Source organism: Mobula hypostoma, chromosome 6 (assembly GCF_963921235.1).
Source record: "Mobula hypostoma chromosome 6, sMobHyp1.1, whole genome shotgun sequence".
Taxonomy (NCBI): Eukaryota; Metazoa; Chordata; class Chondrichthyes; order Myliobatiformes; family Myliobatidae; genus Mobula; species Mobula hypostoma.
The window spans coordinates 107,278,879-107,294,309 of NC_086102.1; the positions used below are offsets into that span (position 1 = coordinate 107,278,879).

At 45.6% G+C, this 15,431-nt stretch overlaps 1 protein-coding gene across 9 annotated transcripts in view; it reads left to right on the forward strand.

Moving 5' to 3' along the window:
• The window catches only part of tmem198b (transmembrane protein 198b), a 112,052-nt gene that overhangs the window by 63,774 nt on the left and 32,847 nt on the right, over window positions 1-15,431 (forward strand). The window contains exon 1 of one of the 9 annotated variants that reach the window (XM_063051395.1): window positions 4,122-4,591. The exons of the other annotated variants lie outside the window; for them this stretch is intronic. The gene's annotated coding sequence lies outside the window, so the exon portion shown is untranslated. Of the gene's footprint in view, window positions 1-4,121; window positions 4,592-15,431 lie in introns of those variants that run through there. 9 annotated transcript variants of the gene reach the window in all.

A 15,431-nucleotide genomic window follows, 5' to 3' on the forward strand; every position in this document is an offset into this window, starting at 1 on the left:
GTTAGGCCACACTTGGAGTACTGTGTCCAGTTCTGGTCACCTCACTATAGGAAGGATGTGGAAGCATTGGAAAGGGTACAGAAGAGATTTACCAGGATGCTGCCTGGTTTAGAAAGTATGCATTATGATCAGAGATTAAGGGAGCTAGGGCTTTACTCTTTGGAGAGAAGGAGGATGAGAGGAGACTTGATACAGGTGTACAAGATAATAAGAGGAATAGATAGAGCGGATAGCCAGCGCCTCTTCCCCAGGGCACCGCTGCTCAATACAAGAGGACATGGCTTTAAGGTAAGGGGTGGGAAGTTCAAGGGGGATATTAGAGGAAGATTTTTACTCAGAGAGTGGTTGGTGCGTGGAATGCACTGCCTGAGTCAGTGGTGGGGGCAGATACACTAGTGAAGTTTAAGAGACTACTAGACAGGTATATAGAGGAATTTAAGGTGGGGGCTTATATGGGAGGCAGGGTTTGAGGGTCAGCACAACATTGTGGGCCGAAGGGCCTGTACTGTGCTGTACTATTCTATGTTCTATGTTCTATGTAAACATCCCCAATGTCTTGGCCTCCACATCTGTCTGCAGCAATAAATTCCACAGATCCACTGCTCTCTGGCTAAAGAAACTCCCCCTCATCCCTGTTCTCAAAGCCTGTCCTTGTATTCTGAGGCTGTGCCCTCTGGTCTTCGACTCTCCCACTATAGGAAACATCCTCTCCATGTCCACACTATCTGGGTCTTTCAATATTTGGTAGGTATTGACCTCTGCTTTAAATGTAGCATTGCACTGGACTGCATCTCTGTAACTGTGACACTTTATTCTGCAACAACAGATAGTCTGTTGGAGGGACTCCACAGATCGAGCAGCATCTATCTATATAGAGGTATACTGCAGAACAGGCCCACTGAGCCTTGCCACCCAGCAATCCACCAATTTACACCAGCCTAATCATAGGACAGTTTACTTACTAACTGGTACATCTTTGGACTGTGTGAGGACACTAGAGCACCCAGAAGAAACCCACAAGGTCACAGGGAGAACATGCAAGCTTTCTTACGGAGGGTGCCAGGATCGAACTCCCGAATCTCCCACCCCGAGCTGTAACAGGGTCGTGCTAACCACTCCGGTACCATGGCACCCTGGGATTATAGGTGTTTCAGGTCAAAACCCTGCATCAGTACAATCTCCCACAGATGCTGCTCGACCTGCTGAGTTCCTCGAGGAGATTGTTTGATGCTCCAGACTCCACCATCTGCAGTCTCTTGTGGCTCACTGTATTCTGTACTCTATTGTATTGCCTCCATGGGAGTGCATATGGGATGATCTCTGGATGGCATGCAAACAAAGTCTTCTCATTGATTGTTGTCAAGTATTACTTGGACTCTGAGAAAACACACACACACATTCATTCCTCAATCACACTTTACTTTGTGCACAAGCCTGGCCTGTTACCATACTGATCTGAAGCTGGGAAAAAGAAATGTAATATTTATACAGATGTTGACTAGTTGGATACAGATACTAACCAGTTATTAACCTTATGAACGTTCAGATTCCTTATTTGCAAAATCAATCACCAGTCACTCTAGATACCATCATTAATGAGCAGGTACAGAAGCCTGAAAATGCACAGTCAGCGTTTCAGGAACAGTGCCTTCCCCTCCGCCATCAGATTTCTGAACGGACGATGAACACGTGGATGCGACCTCACTGTCTCCGGGTGTTCCGGTTTCCTCCCACATTCCAAAGGTGTATGGGTTGGTAATTGGTCACATGGGTGTAATTGGGTGGTGAGGGCTCATTGGGCCGGAAGGGCCTGTTGCTGTGTGTATCCCTAAATAAAAAATAAAATAATTCTCCCATGGCAGATACAGAATTTAAATTCAATTAATAATTCCGTGAGCAATCAAAGATTCAAAGTACGTTTATTGTCAAAGAATGTATAAACTATACAACCTTGAGATTTGTCTGTTTATGGGCAGCCGCAAAGCAAGAAACCCGAAAGAACCCAATTAAAAATAAATAAAGACCGGCACCCAATGCATAGAGAAAGAGGGAAAAAAGCACAAATCACGCAAATAATAGAAGCAAGCAACAGCATTCTGAACCAGATTGGATCCAAATCCCTAAAGTAGGCCCAAAGCCTCGGTCTCAGTTCATCGTATTACTGGGGCAAATCGCCACGAAGCAGTCTCTCAGCCTCGGCCTGACCCTCACCTCCAGTCCCGACACTCTGGCTTAACAGTCCACATGGGCGGGCATTTAAATTGTCCAAAGGGTGGATCATGCCTCACGTTAGGACACAGTGACATGCTCTGGTCCTAGGCCTCGCTGACCAGGAATATGCTCTGGGCCCAGGCCTTGCTGCCCAGCCGGAAGCCACCCTCGACCCCTCCAAATCAGCTCAGCACTGAGAGCAATACAACCGTGTACCTCAGCTTTGACTCGTCCTCTCCCAGTCACTCACTCCAGCTGCTACCTGCAACCCCGTATCGAACACGTTACGCTTAGGTTTTGCAGTGTACCAGCACGGCTCTTCCCTCCAATCAGCTTTGCATTTGCTTGCCTCTTCATTGTTTGCTGTGATGGTTTACCACAATTTACTTCGGAAAAGGTGTTATTAATAATTTTTTGCCTTTCAAACCTTTCAAGCTGTTGCTTACCTTCAGTAGTGCCATCTTAAACCAGGGCTTACAAGATCAGGAATTTGGATACTTAAAAAAAAATAAACTAGTCATTAGGAATGATGACTACCTGTGTGTTGTAAACATCCGTCCAGTTCACCAACACCCTTCAGGGAGTATGTCACCATTCTTGGGAAGAAGTACAGGCGACGTTTCGGGCCGAGACCCTTCGTCAGGACTGCTGAAGGGTCTCGGCCCGAAACATCGACTGTACCTCTTCCTATAGATGCTGCCTAGCCCACTGCGTTCACCAGCATTTTGTGTGTGTTGCTTGAATTTCCAGCAACTGCAGATTTCCTTATGTTTGCGATATCACCATTCTTACCTGGTCTGGCTGACATGTGATCCATGTGATTCTAGATTCTGGTATTGTTTTCCCTTTATTCTACCTCATTGAACTGATCTGTATGAACTCTAAGCAAGACGAGCTTTTCGCTGTTTAAAGATGAAGATTAAAGTTTAGAACTCAAGGGCACAGCCTCGGAATAGAACAGAGATGAGGAGGAATTTCTTAAGCCAGAGGGTGGTGAATCTGCGGATTCACTGCCATGGACAGTGCAAAGGCCAAGTCTTTGGGTATATTTAAGGTGGATGTTGATAGGATCTTGATTAATAAGGGTGTCAAAGCTTATGGGGAGAAAGCAGGAGAATGGGGTTGAGGGGGTTGATATATCAGTCTTATGGTCTTATTAGCTTTGTTTGTCACATGTGCATTGAAACATACAAGAAAACGCGTCACTTTGCATCAATAGCAACACAGTCTGACTGTGCTGTGGCCAGCCCACAAGAATCAGCATGTTTCCATGCCAACATAGCATGCCCCCAACTCACTACGCGCTAGTAGAGGAGGATAAGTTAGGGACATTTAGGCGACACGGATGAAAGAAGCATGGAGCGCTACGTGGGAGGAAGGGTTAGATTGATCTTTGAGTAGGTTAAAAGGTCAGCACCACACAGTACCCCCTCCCACAGTGTGATGCTGTCTCAGTACAGCCCATCCCACAGTGTGGTGCTCCATCATTGCATGTTGAGAGAGCTTTGCTGTCCTGCAGAAGTTACTGGATTTTAAACAGTATGAATATTCATTTTGAGAGGAGAAGAGCACAGATGTTGGCTAACAATATGTTTTATTATATGATAATGATTTTTTCCTTTTTTTTCAACCAAGCAGCTGTTTTTTTCTGGTAGCGGGTTTAGATTTTTTTTGTATGATAAAATTATCTCTCTTCAATATTATGTTTAAATTTAATGTATATGGGCATGGGGTAATGAGACTATATTTGTGATTCTGATATATTGTAATCAATATATGTTATATATCCTACTGTACTCCGTATTCTTTTATGTAAGAAATCAATAAAAATATTGAAAAAGAAAGAGAGGAGAAGAACAGGGATTTATGAACTTCCCAATCTTGGGGCCAACAATTTGGGTTTGAGTTGTCTGTGAGAGAGTATAGGTCAGAGAAAGGGTACATGAGTCACTGGATTGGTCGTGACTAATTCTGTGGAAAAATATAGTTATTCAGGAAAGGCAAAAGATGCCAGTTTCTATGACAACCATCAGACTCTGACATTTTCCAAGCCTTTTCTGCATCATTTGCCAATTTTTTTTTATTGGAGACTTGATAAAAAGAAATGAAGATTATATAGTGGGGAGAGTGCAGAGGTGGGTTAGTGGAATGGGGAACTTGGAGGGACTGGATTGCCATCTACAAGAAAGCAGTGCCCATGATCCAGTGCTTCCTTTGGAAAGGAGTTGCAGGAGCCTTGGGTCCCACACCAACAGGCGTGGGAACAGTTGTTACTCTTCAACCATCAGGCTCCTGAACTGGCTGAGATAATTTCACTCAGCACAACTCTGAACTTAGTCCACAACCTATGGACTCACTTTCAAGGACCCTACAACTCAAGGTCTGAATATTACTTAATCATTTATTTATTTATTATTATTATTTTGTATTTGTAGTTTGTCTTTTGCACATTGTTTTTTTGTCAGACTTTGTGTGTAGTTTTTCATTCTATTGTATTTCTTTGTTCTACTGTGAATGCCTGCAAGAAAATAAATCTCACATATGGTGACATATGTAGTTCGGTAATGAACTTACTTTGAACCGAGGAATCGTCGGTCAGGTAATGTCTGTGGGAAATGGGCAGTCAATGTTTCTTATTCAGATTATTTATCATATGAACTTGAAACATACGAAAATGATTCCAGGATTGAATGGCTTGTCATATGAAGAGTGTTTGATGGCTCTGGGCCTGTATTCACCAGAATTCAGAAAAATGAGTGGTGACTTCATTGAACCCTATCGAATGGTGAAAGGCCTTGACAGAGTGGACGTGGAGAGAATGTTTCCTATGGTGGGATAGTCTAAGACCGGGGACACAGCTTCAGAATAGACGGGTAACCACAGGAAAACCATAGAACCATAGAAACTACAGCACAGAAACAGGCCTTTTGGCCCTTCTTGGCTGTGCCGAACCATTTTCTGCCTAGTCCCACTGACCTGCACACGGACCATATCCCTCCATACACCTCCCATCCATGTATCTGTCCAATTTATTCTTAAATGTTAAAAAAGAACCCGCATTTACCACCTCGTCTGGCAGCTCATTCCACACTCCCACCACTCTCTGTGTGAAGAAGCCCCCCCCCGCAGTGTTCCCTTTAAACTTTTCCCTCCTCACCCTTAACCCATGTCCTCTGGTTTTTTTTCTCCCCTTGCCTCAGTGGAAAAAGCCTGTTTGCATTCACTCTATCTATACCCATCATAATTTTATATACCTCTATCAAATCTCCCCTCATTTTTCTACGCTCCAGAGAATAAAGTCCTAACCTCTTCAACCTTTCTCTGTAACTGAGTTTCTCAAGTCCTGGCAACATCCTTGTAAACCTTCTCTGCACTCTTTCAACCTTATTAATATCCTTCCTGTAATTTGGTGACCAAAACTGAACACAATACTCCAGATTCAGCCTCACAAATGCCTTATACAACCTCATCATAACATTCCAGCTCTTATACTCAATACTTTGATTAATAAAGGCCAATGTACCAAAAGCTCTCTTTATGACCCTATCTACCTGTGACGCCACTTTTAGGGAATTTTGTATTTGTATTCCCAGATCCCTCTGTTCTACTGCACTCCTCAGTGCCTTATCATTTACCCTGTATGTTGTACGTTGGTTTGTCCTTCCAACATGCAATACCTCACACTTGTCTGTATTAAACTCCATCTGCCATTTTTCAGCCCATTTTCCCAGCTGGTCCAAATCCCTCTGCAAGCTTTGAAATCCTTCCTCACTGTCTACTACACCTCCAATCTTTGTATCATCAGCAAATTTGCTGATCCAATTTACCACATTATCATCCAGATCATTGATATAGATGACAAATAACAATGGACCCAGCACTGATCCCTGTGGCACACCACTAGTCACAGGCCTCAACTCTGAGAAGCAATCCTCTGCTACCACTCTTTGGCTTCTTCCATTGAGCCAATATCTAATCCAATTTTCACCTCTCCATGTATACCTAGCGACTGAATTTTCCTAACTAACCTTCCATGCAGGACCTTGTCAAAGGCCTTACTGAAGTCCATGTAGACAACATCCACTGCCTTCCCTTCATCCACTTTCCTGGTAACCTCCTCGAAAAACTCCAATAGATTGGTCAAACATGACCTACCACGCACAAAGCCATGTTGACTCTCCCTAGTAAGTCCCTATCCAAATGCTTGTAGATTCTGTCTCTTAGTACTCCCTCCAGTAACTTACCCACTACCGACGTTCTTTTAGAACAGAGATGTGGAGAAATATCTTCAGTCAGAGAGTGGTGAATCTGTGGAATTCTTTGCCACAGGCAGCTGTGGAGGCCAAGTCTTTATGTATCTTTAAGCCAGCGGTTGATAGATTTTTGATTAGTCAGGGCATGAAGGGATACAGGGAGAAGGCAGGAGATTGGAGCTGAAAGGAAAATTAGATCAGCCATGATATGGTAGAGCAGACTCGATGGGCCGAATGTCCTAATTCTGCTCCTGAATCATCTTCTGGCCATACAGTGAAATGCATCATTTACATTAACAACCAAGGATGTGCTGGGAGCAGCCACGTGTCGCCACACATTCCAGCGCCAACATAACGTGACCATGGTGCTCAGCAGAACAATACAAGTAACAACAGCAACAACAAAGAAAATAGGGATAACCCTGGGAATTATAGACCAGTGAGTCTTCAGTGGTGGGCAAATTATTGGAGAAGATTCTTAAAGACAGGACTCAGGAGCATTTGGAGAAGCACAGTCTGATTAGGGATAGTCAGCATGGCTTTGTGAGGGACCCGTCATGTCTCACAGGCCTGATTGAATCTTTGAAGGAGTGACAAAGGTAGAGTAATGGACGTGGTATATCTGGATTTTAGAAAGGAGTTTGATACGGTTCCCAATGGTAGGCTCATTCACAAAGGAGGCACCGGTCCAGGGAAACCTTGCTGTGTGGATCCAGAATTAGCTTGCCCACAGAAGGCAGAGAGTCGTTGTTGATGGAGCATTTTCTGCTGGAGGTTAGTGACCGCAGGGATCTGTTCTGCAACCTCTGCTCTCTGTAATTTTTATAAATAACTTAGACGAGGAAGTGGAAGGGTGAGTTAGTAAGCTGGCAGCTGACATGAAGGTTGGTGGAGACATGAAGTGTCAAATTCAAGTTTATTGTCAAATGCACAAGTACGTGTGTGCACAGGTGTACTGAAAAACGTGTAGCATTGTCACAGGCCTGTACTGCTGCTTCAAAACAACAAATTTTATAAAACCTAATTCTGATTCATTTTATTAGAAAGTGATCAAAGTGTTGCTAAACTGAGGTAGTGATTAGGGTTGTGCTGGTTAGTTCAAAAACTGAATGGTTGAAGGGAAGTAGTTGTTTTTGAAACTGGTGGTGTGGGACTTTAAATTTCTGTACTGTATTCACTGATGGTAGCTGTGAGAGGATGGAGTTATTTGATAATGGATTTTGCATTCTTGAAGCAGCTCCTCCCGTAGATATGACCACTCATGGGGTGGGATATGCCCATAATGTATTGGGCTGAGTCCACTGCTCTCTGCAGCTTCGTGCTGTATACTTCTGTGCATTCAAATTGCCATACCAATTGTGATACAACCACAGCCAGGATACTTTCAACAGTACATCTGCAAAAGTTTCTTTAAGTATTTGGTGATGAGCCAGACCTACGTAACCTCTGAAGAAAGTAAAGACTTTGCAGCTTCCTCTTTCTGTTGAGTTGTGGGCATGGAGGATGTCGTCGGGGTAGGAGGAGGTAAATCCAAGAAAACAAAGTTTAAAAATCGAGACATTGTTCAAATGTACGTTCGTGAACACAGGAGGTGGAGATAAATGAGGCATAGAAGACAAGACCTTTCAAAGTACATCTTGTTTAAAAAGGAATATATCTTATTGATCTATCATGTGTCAGACCGGAAGAGTCTGATTAATGTTCCACAGCAGCAATTTACAAAGTGGCTTGTTTGAATTGATGGGAATAAAACAAAGTCTAAATGGCCTTTAGCAAATTGCAGTATTCCAATAATTTAACAATGCCTGGGGCTCCCGGGTTCGATCTGGCAATGGGGAGCTGCCCGAGCTTGTTGGGCCTGCCTGTCCAAGGTCAGTGGCACACTAAAATCAACTTCGGGCAGGTGCCACAGTCAGTTGAGATATTATCACCAAGAGAAAGGCTATTAGGCCTGTCTTGTCTGGTCTAGACAAAAAGCCAATCTCACACCATGCTCTGTAAACTGAGTACTGTATTAGAACTGGTTTGTCATTGCTTTGATACAGTGAAAATCTTGTCTTGTGTACTATTCATGCAGATCAAAACATTACATAGACCATAAAACTTAGAATACTATAGCACATTACAACCCCTTCAGCCCACGATGTAGTGCCGATCTTTTAGCCCACTCTAAGATCAATCTAACTATTCCCTCCTACGTAACCCTCTATTTTTCTGTCATTCATGTGTTTATCTAAGAGTATCTTATGTGTTCCTAATATATCTGCCTGAAATACCATCCCTGACAGCATGTTGCACGCACTCACCACTCTCTGTGTAAAAATAAAACTTACCTCTGACGTTCTCCTCATTACTTTCCATCAATCACCTTAAAATTGTGCCCCCCGCCCCATACCAACGAAGTCTGCCCTGGGAAAACACCTCCAACTATCAACTCAATCTATGCCTCATCATCGTACACTTTCGTCAAGCCACCTCTCATCCCCCTGTGCTCCAAAAAGAAAAGCCCTATCCTCATAAGACATGTTCTCTAATCCAGGCAGCATCCTGGTATAGAGGATGGTGTAGACGTAGTCAATGAAAGACATTCCTGTCTGTGCCAATGAAAATAGCTTTTTGGCCAGCCTTACCTAGACTGGACAAGGAGCCAATCGCACAATGTGATCTGTAAACTGAGTGTTGGAATCGGTTTATTATTGTCACATGTACTGAGATGCAGTGGAAAAATATGTCCTGCGTAGTATTCATACAGATCAGATCATTACAGAGTGCTTTGAGCTAGAACAAGGTAGAGCAATAACATTGCAGAATAAAGTGTAACAGCTGCAGAGAAAGTGCAATGCAGGTGAATGATAAAGTGCAACATCATAATGAAGTAGGCCAAGTTTAGGCCAATATGTGAGGCCAAGAGTCAATCTTATCATACGAGGCCCATTCAAGAGTCGCATAACAGCAGGACAGAAGCTGTTCTTGAGCCTGGAGGTACAGTACGTGCTTTCAGGCTGTTGAATCTTCTGCCCGATGGGAGAAGAGAGAATGTCCGGGGTGGGTCTTCGATTATGCTGGCTCTTTTACTGAGGCAGTGAAAAGTGTAGACAGAGTCCATGGAGGGAAGGCTAGTTTCAATGAAACATACAGTTAGGAGCAAATTTAAGTCATTCGGTCCATCGAGTCTGCTCGGCCATTCCATCATGGCTGATTTATTATGCCTCTCAACCAGGTTCTTCAGTCTTCTCTCAGTAGCATTTGATACCCTTACTGTTCAAGAAACTATTGGCCTCTGCTTTACATATACCAAATGAATTTGCCTCCACAGCTGTCTGTGCCAATGAAATCCACAGATTCACCACCCTCTGGCAAAAGCAATTTCTCCTCATCTCTGTTCCAAATGAACGTCCCTCTATTCTGAGGATGTGCCTCTGGGCCTAGAGTCTCCCACTATAGGAAACATCCTCTCCAAGTCCACTCTATCTAGGCCTTTTAGTATTCAATAGGTTTCAATTCAATTCTCTCTTTCTTCTAAACTCCAGAGTGTACAGGCCCAGAACTATCAAATGGTCCTCATACATTAACCCTTTCATTCCCAGAATCATTTTTGTGAACCTCCTCTGGACCCTCTCCAATGCCAGAGCATTTTTTCTTAGATAAGGGGCCCCAAACTGCTCACAATACTCCAAGTGCGATCTGACCAATGGCTTATAAAGCTTCAGCATTGCATCCTTGCTTTTATATTCTAGTCCTCTTGAAATGAATGCTAACATTACATTTGCCTTCCTTACTGCCGACTTGCCCTGCGAATTAACCTTCAGGGAAGCTGGCATGAGGATTTTCAAGCCCTTTTGCACCACTGATTTTGGAATTTTCGAGATTTGCTGAGCTGTGTTCTCAGCTCTGCAGCTTTTTGTGGCCACGTCACTCACAAGCAGAACAGTTGCCATACAAACCTTCGTGTGTCCAAATGGATTGCTTCCTGTGGTTTCTTGATAAAAATTGGTAAGAGTAAATGGGGACATGCCAAATTCCTTCAGCTTCCTGAGGAAGTAGAGGTGTTGGTGAGCTTGCTTGGAGGCTACATCAATATGGTTGGACCAGAACAGACTTGGTGATGTACATGCATTTCTAGGGACTTGAAGCTCTAACCTCAACACCGTTGTTGTAGAACTCCCCCCTTTCTGAAGTCAATGATCTGCTCTTTTGTTAGCAATGAGGGACAGGTTGTTTTCTTGACACCATGTTGGTGGGCCCTCTATCTCCTCCTCGTACCCTGACTCATTCTTATTTGAGACTTGAAACATAAGGTCCTAAGGGATATGGAAGGGGCAGATGTGAAGGGGATGTTTTCTCTTCCACCATTGAGCACATCAACAAGAAACATTGCCACAAAAATGCAACATCCATCATCAAGGACCTCCACCATCCAGGCCATGCTCTCTTCTCACTGCAGCCATCAGGAAGGAGGTACAGGAGCCTTGGGTCCCACACCACCAGGCTCGGGAACAGTTATTACCCTTCAACTATCAGGCTTATGAGCCAGCGTGGATAACTTCACTCATCTTAACTCTGAACTGCCTCCAAGACCTATAGACTCACTTTCAAGGACTCTACAACTCATGTTCTCAGAATTATTTGTTTATCTGTTTATTTAATTTTGTGCACAGTGGTTGCTTCAGTCTTTGTGTGTAGTGTTTCATTTCTCTGTTCTATAGTGAATACCTATAAGAAATAAATCTCCAGGTAGTATATGGTAACATAAGTGTATTTTAATAAGAAATTTTCTTTGAATTTTGAACTTTTGTGAAAAAATCTGGGACTAAGGGCCACTGTTTATAAAGATAAAGACCTTTAAAGACAGATATGAAGGTTTTCCCTCAGTGCTGGCTTTTCACAAAGGGTGGGAGGGAGGCAGATCTCCAAGGCAAAGTTAGATGGAACTTTTGAAAGTTTACAGGGTGTGGACGGGAATGTAATGCTGAGGTTTTACCATGATTGTATTGTATGGTGGAACAGGCTCGAGGGGCCGAATGGCCTAGTCGTGCTCCTAATTTGCATGAGTTTTGACCGGAGGTGCAACCCCAATCTTCTTCAGAAATTATTTTGTTTTACATTCAGAGACACAGCATGATTCCAGCCCAACGAGCCCACGCTGCCCAATTGCACCCTTGTGACCAATGAATATACTAACCCGTACATTTTTGGAGAATGGGAGAAACCCATTGGGTCACAGGGAGAACCTACAAGATCCCCCACAGACAGCAGCAGGAACTGAACCCCGATCACTGAAGCAAAGTACTGACAAGGAATTAGGAAAATAGAGTTCAAGAAGATCATTCTTGGAAAAGAGTGCGGATTAAGTGGATAGAAGCTAATCTCTATTGCAGTTTCACAGGAGACACTCTGACTGGATAATTATGGTACCTAATTAACCTGTGCAGATTTATGCAAATCTTTATGAATTACTTATCTTCCCAGAGGCTGCATTGTGCACACTGTGACCTGAATTCCTTGCACTGCACACAGTCGTTTTTTTCTCAGAGTTGGGGAATCAAGAAGTAGAGGACATAGATTTAAGGTGACAGGGGAAAGGTTTAACAGGAACCTGAGTGACAACCATGTGGGCATGCTATGGCAATGCCTACAAGGGCTGCCACTTGGACTGCGTTGGTCATTGACACAAACAACTGATTTCACTGCATACTTCCATTTTCAATGTACCTGTGACAAAAAAAGCCAAGTTCTCTTTTTTAAAAAAAACTTCATCCAATGAATGGTCAGTATATTGAATGAGCTGCCAGAGAAAGTGGTTGAGGTAGTTACATTGAAAGGGTATTTGGATAGGTACATGGATAGGTAGGTTTAGAGTAGAGGCTCCCAAATGGGTGTCTGTGGACCCCTTGCTTAATGATATAGGTCCATGGCATACAAAAGGTTGGAACTCCTAGTTTAGAAGGATATGGGCCAGACATGGACAATTTGGAGCAGCTCAGGTAAGTTTATTGGTTGGTTGGCATGGGTGAGTTGGGTCAAAGGGCCTATTTGCAAGCTTTATGACCCTATGGCAAGGTGAGGGGGAAATCTAATCCATAAGGTGCGACAATGTGCCCAATTTTATGGAGATAATGGTGGAGAGGCAGAATCAGTGACATCAGTCATGAAACTTGTTGTTTTGTGGCAGGAGTACAATACAAGTATAACAAACTACTACTAGTCACAATAAAAAAAAATTAAATAAGTAGTGTGAAAGAAGAGCAGTGAGGTTGTATCCATGGGGCATACAGACCATTCCAAAATTTGACAGCAGAGGGGAAGAATCTATTCCTAAAACATTGAATATGGGTCTTCAGGCTCCTGTACTTCCTCCGTGATAGGGGTAATGAGAAGAGGGCATGTCCCGGAATGTGAGGGTTCTTACGATGGATGCTGCCTTGAGGCATCACCTTCTGAAGATGTCTCTGGTGGTGGGGAGCTCAGGTTTATCATTAGTGAGAAACTGAGAATTTCTGTGGTCAGCACTCCCACACCGGTGATCTCCAACCTTGGCTGAATTTCCTTATAATGGTCCTGAGCCCAGCTGGTCTAGATACGGGAATGTATTGACCACTATAGCCACAACTTGCATTTATATAGAAGCTTTAATGTGGAGGCACACCCAAAGTTGTATGAAAAATCCTCTATGTAATCCACAAACTGCTGAAGAAACTCAAGGCCAGGCAGTCTCTATGGAGGCAGAGGGATGATCGACGTTTCTGGTTGAGAGCGTAGAGGGATAACAGGTGGTGGAAGAGAGGGTGAGGCCAGGGCTGGCAGGTGATAAATGGAGCCAGGTGTGGAGGGGGGATGAAGGGCAGATGGGGCCAGGTCGGGGAGCAGGGAAAAAAGGTAGAGTCAGACACAGAGTGAAGCTCCCTCTACACTCCCATCACTTTCTCCTAGGTTCAACCACCGAGTGAAGCTCACTCTCCGGGGTCAAACAGAGTGAAGCTCCCTCCACACTGTCCCATCACACACTCTCCGGGGTCAGACAGAGTGAAGCTCCCTCCACACTGTCCCATCACACACTCCCGGGGTCAGACACAGAGTGAAGCTCCCTCCACACTGTCCCATCACACACTCACAGGGTCAGACACAGAGTGAAGCTCCCTCCACACTGTCCCATCACACACTCCCAGGGTCAGACACAGAGTGAATCTCTCTCTACACCGTCCCATCACACACTCCCAGGGTCAGACACAGAGTGAAGCTCCCTCTACACCGTCCCATCACACACTCCCAGGGTCAGACACAGAGTGAATCTCTCTCTACACCGTCCCATCACACACTCCCAGGGTCAGACACAGAGTGAAGCTCCCTCCACACTGTCCCATCACACACTCCCGGGGTCAGACACAGAGAGGAGCTGTGCTGACTGAGCTGGGAGAAATCGAGGCAAAACTACTGGATAAAGTTCGTGGAATACTTTGGAGGTGGCTCTAAAAGTCTCTTGGACAACTGAGTGAGTGACGGCGCTGGTGTGGAAGCTCGGTGTGGAGTTTTACTGCCGGTTTGGACTGGGTTTGTCGGCGGCTGCTAACTGCGTAGCTCCTAGCTGCGGCCGCTGGCAACTCGCCAGGAAGCCGGTTCGCTCAAAGACCAGAGGCAAACGCCGTCGTTCCCCCCGATTGACATCGGGTCAACGTTCCTCCTCCTTTATCTTCCTGATTTTCGACCGGTGTCGGAGCCGGAGCATCTGGAAGGACGTTTCGACCTCTCCAGGCCTGGGTTTCTGCAAGTCCAACGGAGCCTTTCCTGGTGCCGAGCCAGCGAGGAACTGTCGACTGCAAATTTTCCCGGCCAGTTACTCGTTTCGCTCCAGGACTTCTAATCGACACCGCTGTAGGATTCTCGGACTGGAAACAGCGCCAGCATGCTGGACCGGTCTCCAGGGAGTCGCGGGCCTGCGGGGAGTTACGCAAGGGTGGCTGCCTCCCCAGCCTCGGACAACGCCCTGTTTCGGTCGGTGAAGGTGGAATGCGGGGTGCAATGTATTTTGCGCCCGGGAATGACACTAGAAAAGTGTGCGGAGGCCACGGAGGACCTTGTGGGGAAAGGCGGCATTTTGGCCACTGAAAAGGAGTTCGGAAAGGCGGTGTTCTATCTGGCGAATGAAGAGCTAGTGCACCGGGCCCTAAGCAGGGGAGTCACGGTAGAAAACATCTTTTTACCGATGGAGCTGGTGACGGCCCCCACGCAACGTATCGTGCTTGGTCATGTCAAGCCTTTCATTCCGAATGAGGACCTGCTTCCCCCACTGGCCCGTTTAGGGCAAGTAAGGTCGGAGATCACTGCCATCCGACACAAATTTAAGAGACGCACCCTCCGCACCGTAATCTCTTTCCGGCATCAGGTATTCATGCAGCTGGAAAGGGAGGACGATGTTGAGGGCCGGTTTACTGTCCGGCACGAGGGAGTGGATTATCAGGTGTACTGGAGCTCCGAGTGCCCATGGTGCCATGCGTGCAGGGAGGTGGGGCACTTTCGGAGGGACTGTCCTACCACACGGAACCCGAGGGAGCCCACTTCGGGCACCAGTGCCCCAGCTACCTCTGCCCCTGATCCTACTCCTGCGCGTGCACCTGCGCCTGCATCTGACCCTGCCCTCGCCCCTGATCCTGCCCCGGCCCCTCACCCTGCCCCTACCCCTGTCCCTACTCCTACGGTTGGGTCGGCCCCTGCTCCTCTCCCTGTGGTTCAGGTGGGGGACGGGGTGGAGTCTGTGCGGAGTAAGAAGGCAAAGAAGAAATCCAAACACCCTAAGAAGTCGGCCTCTGAGGCCGCAGAGCTCACGCCCATTTGCCCTGAAGTGGAGCGTGGGGCTCGGGGAGGTGCGCAAGCAGACGGGGTGACGGAAACAGAAAGCACCGCCCCATCGGTGAAGCCTGCACCTGTGTGCTCCTCCGGCGTGAAGAGGAGAAGGGAACGTTCCCGCAAGAG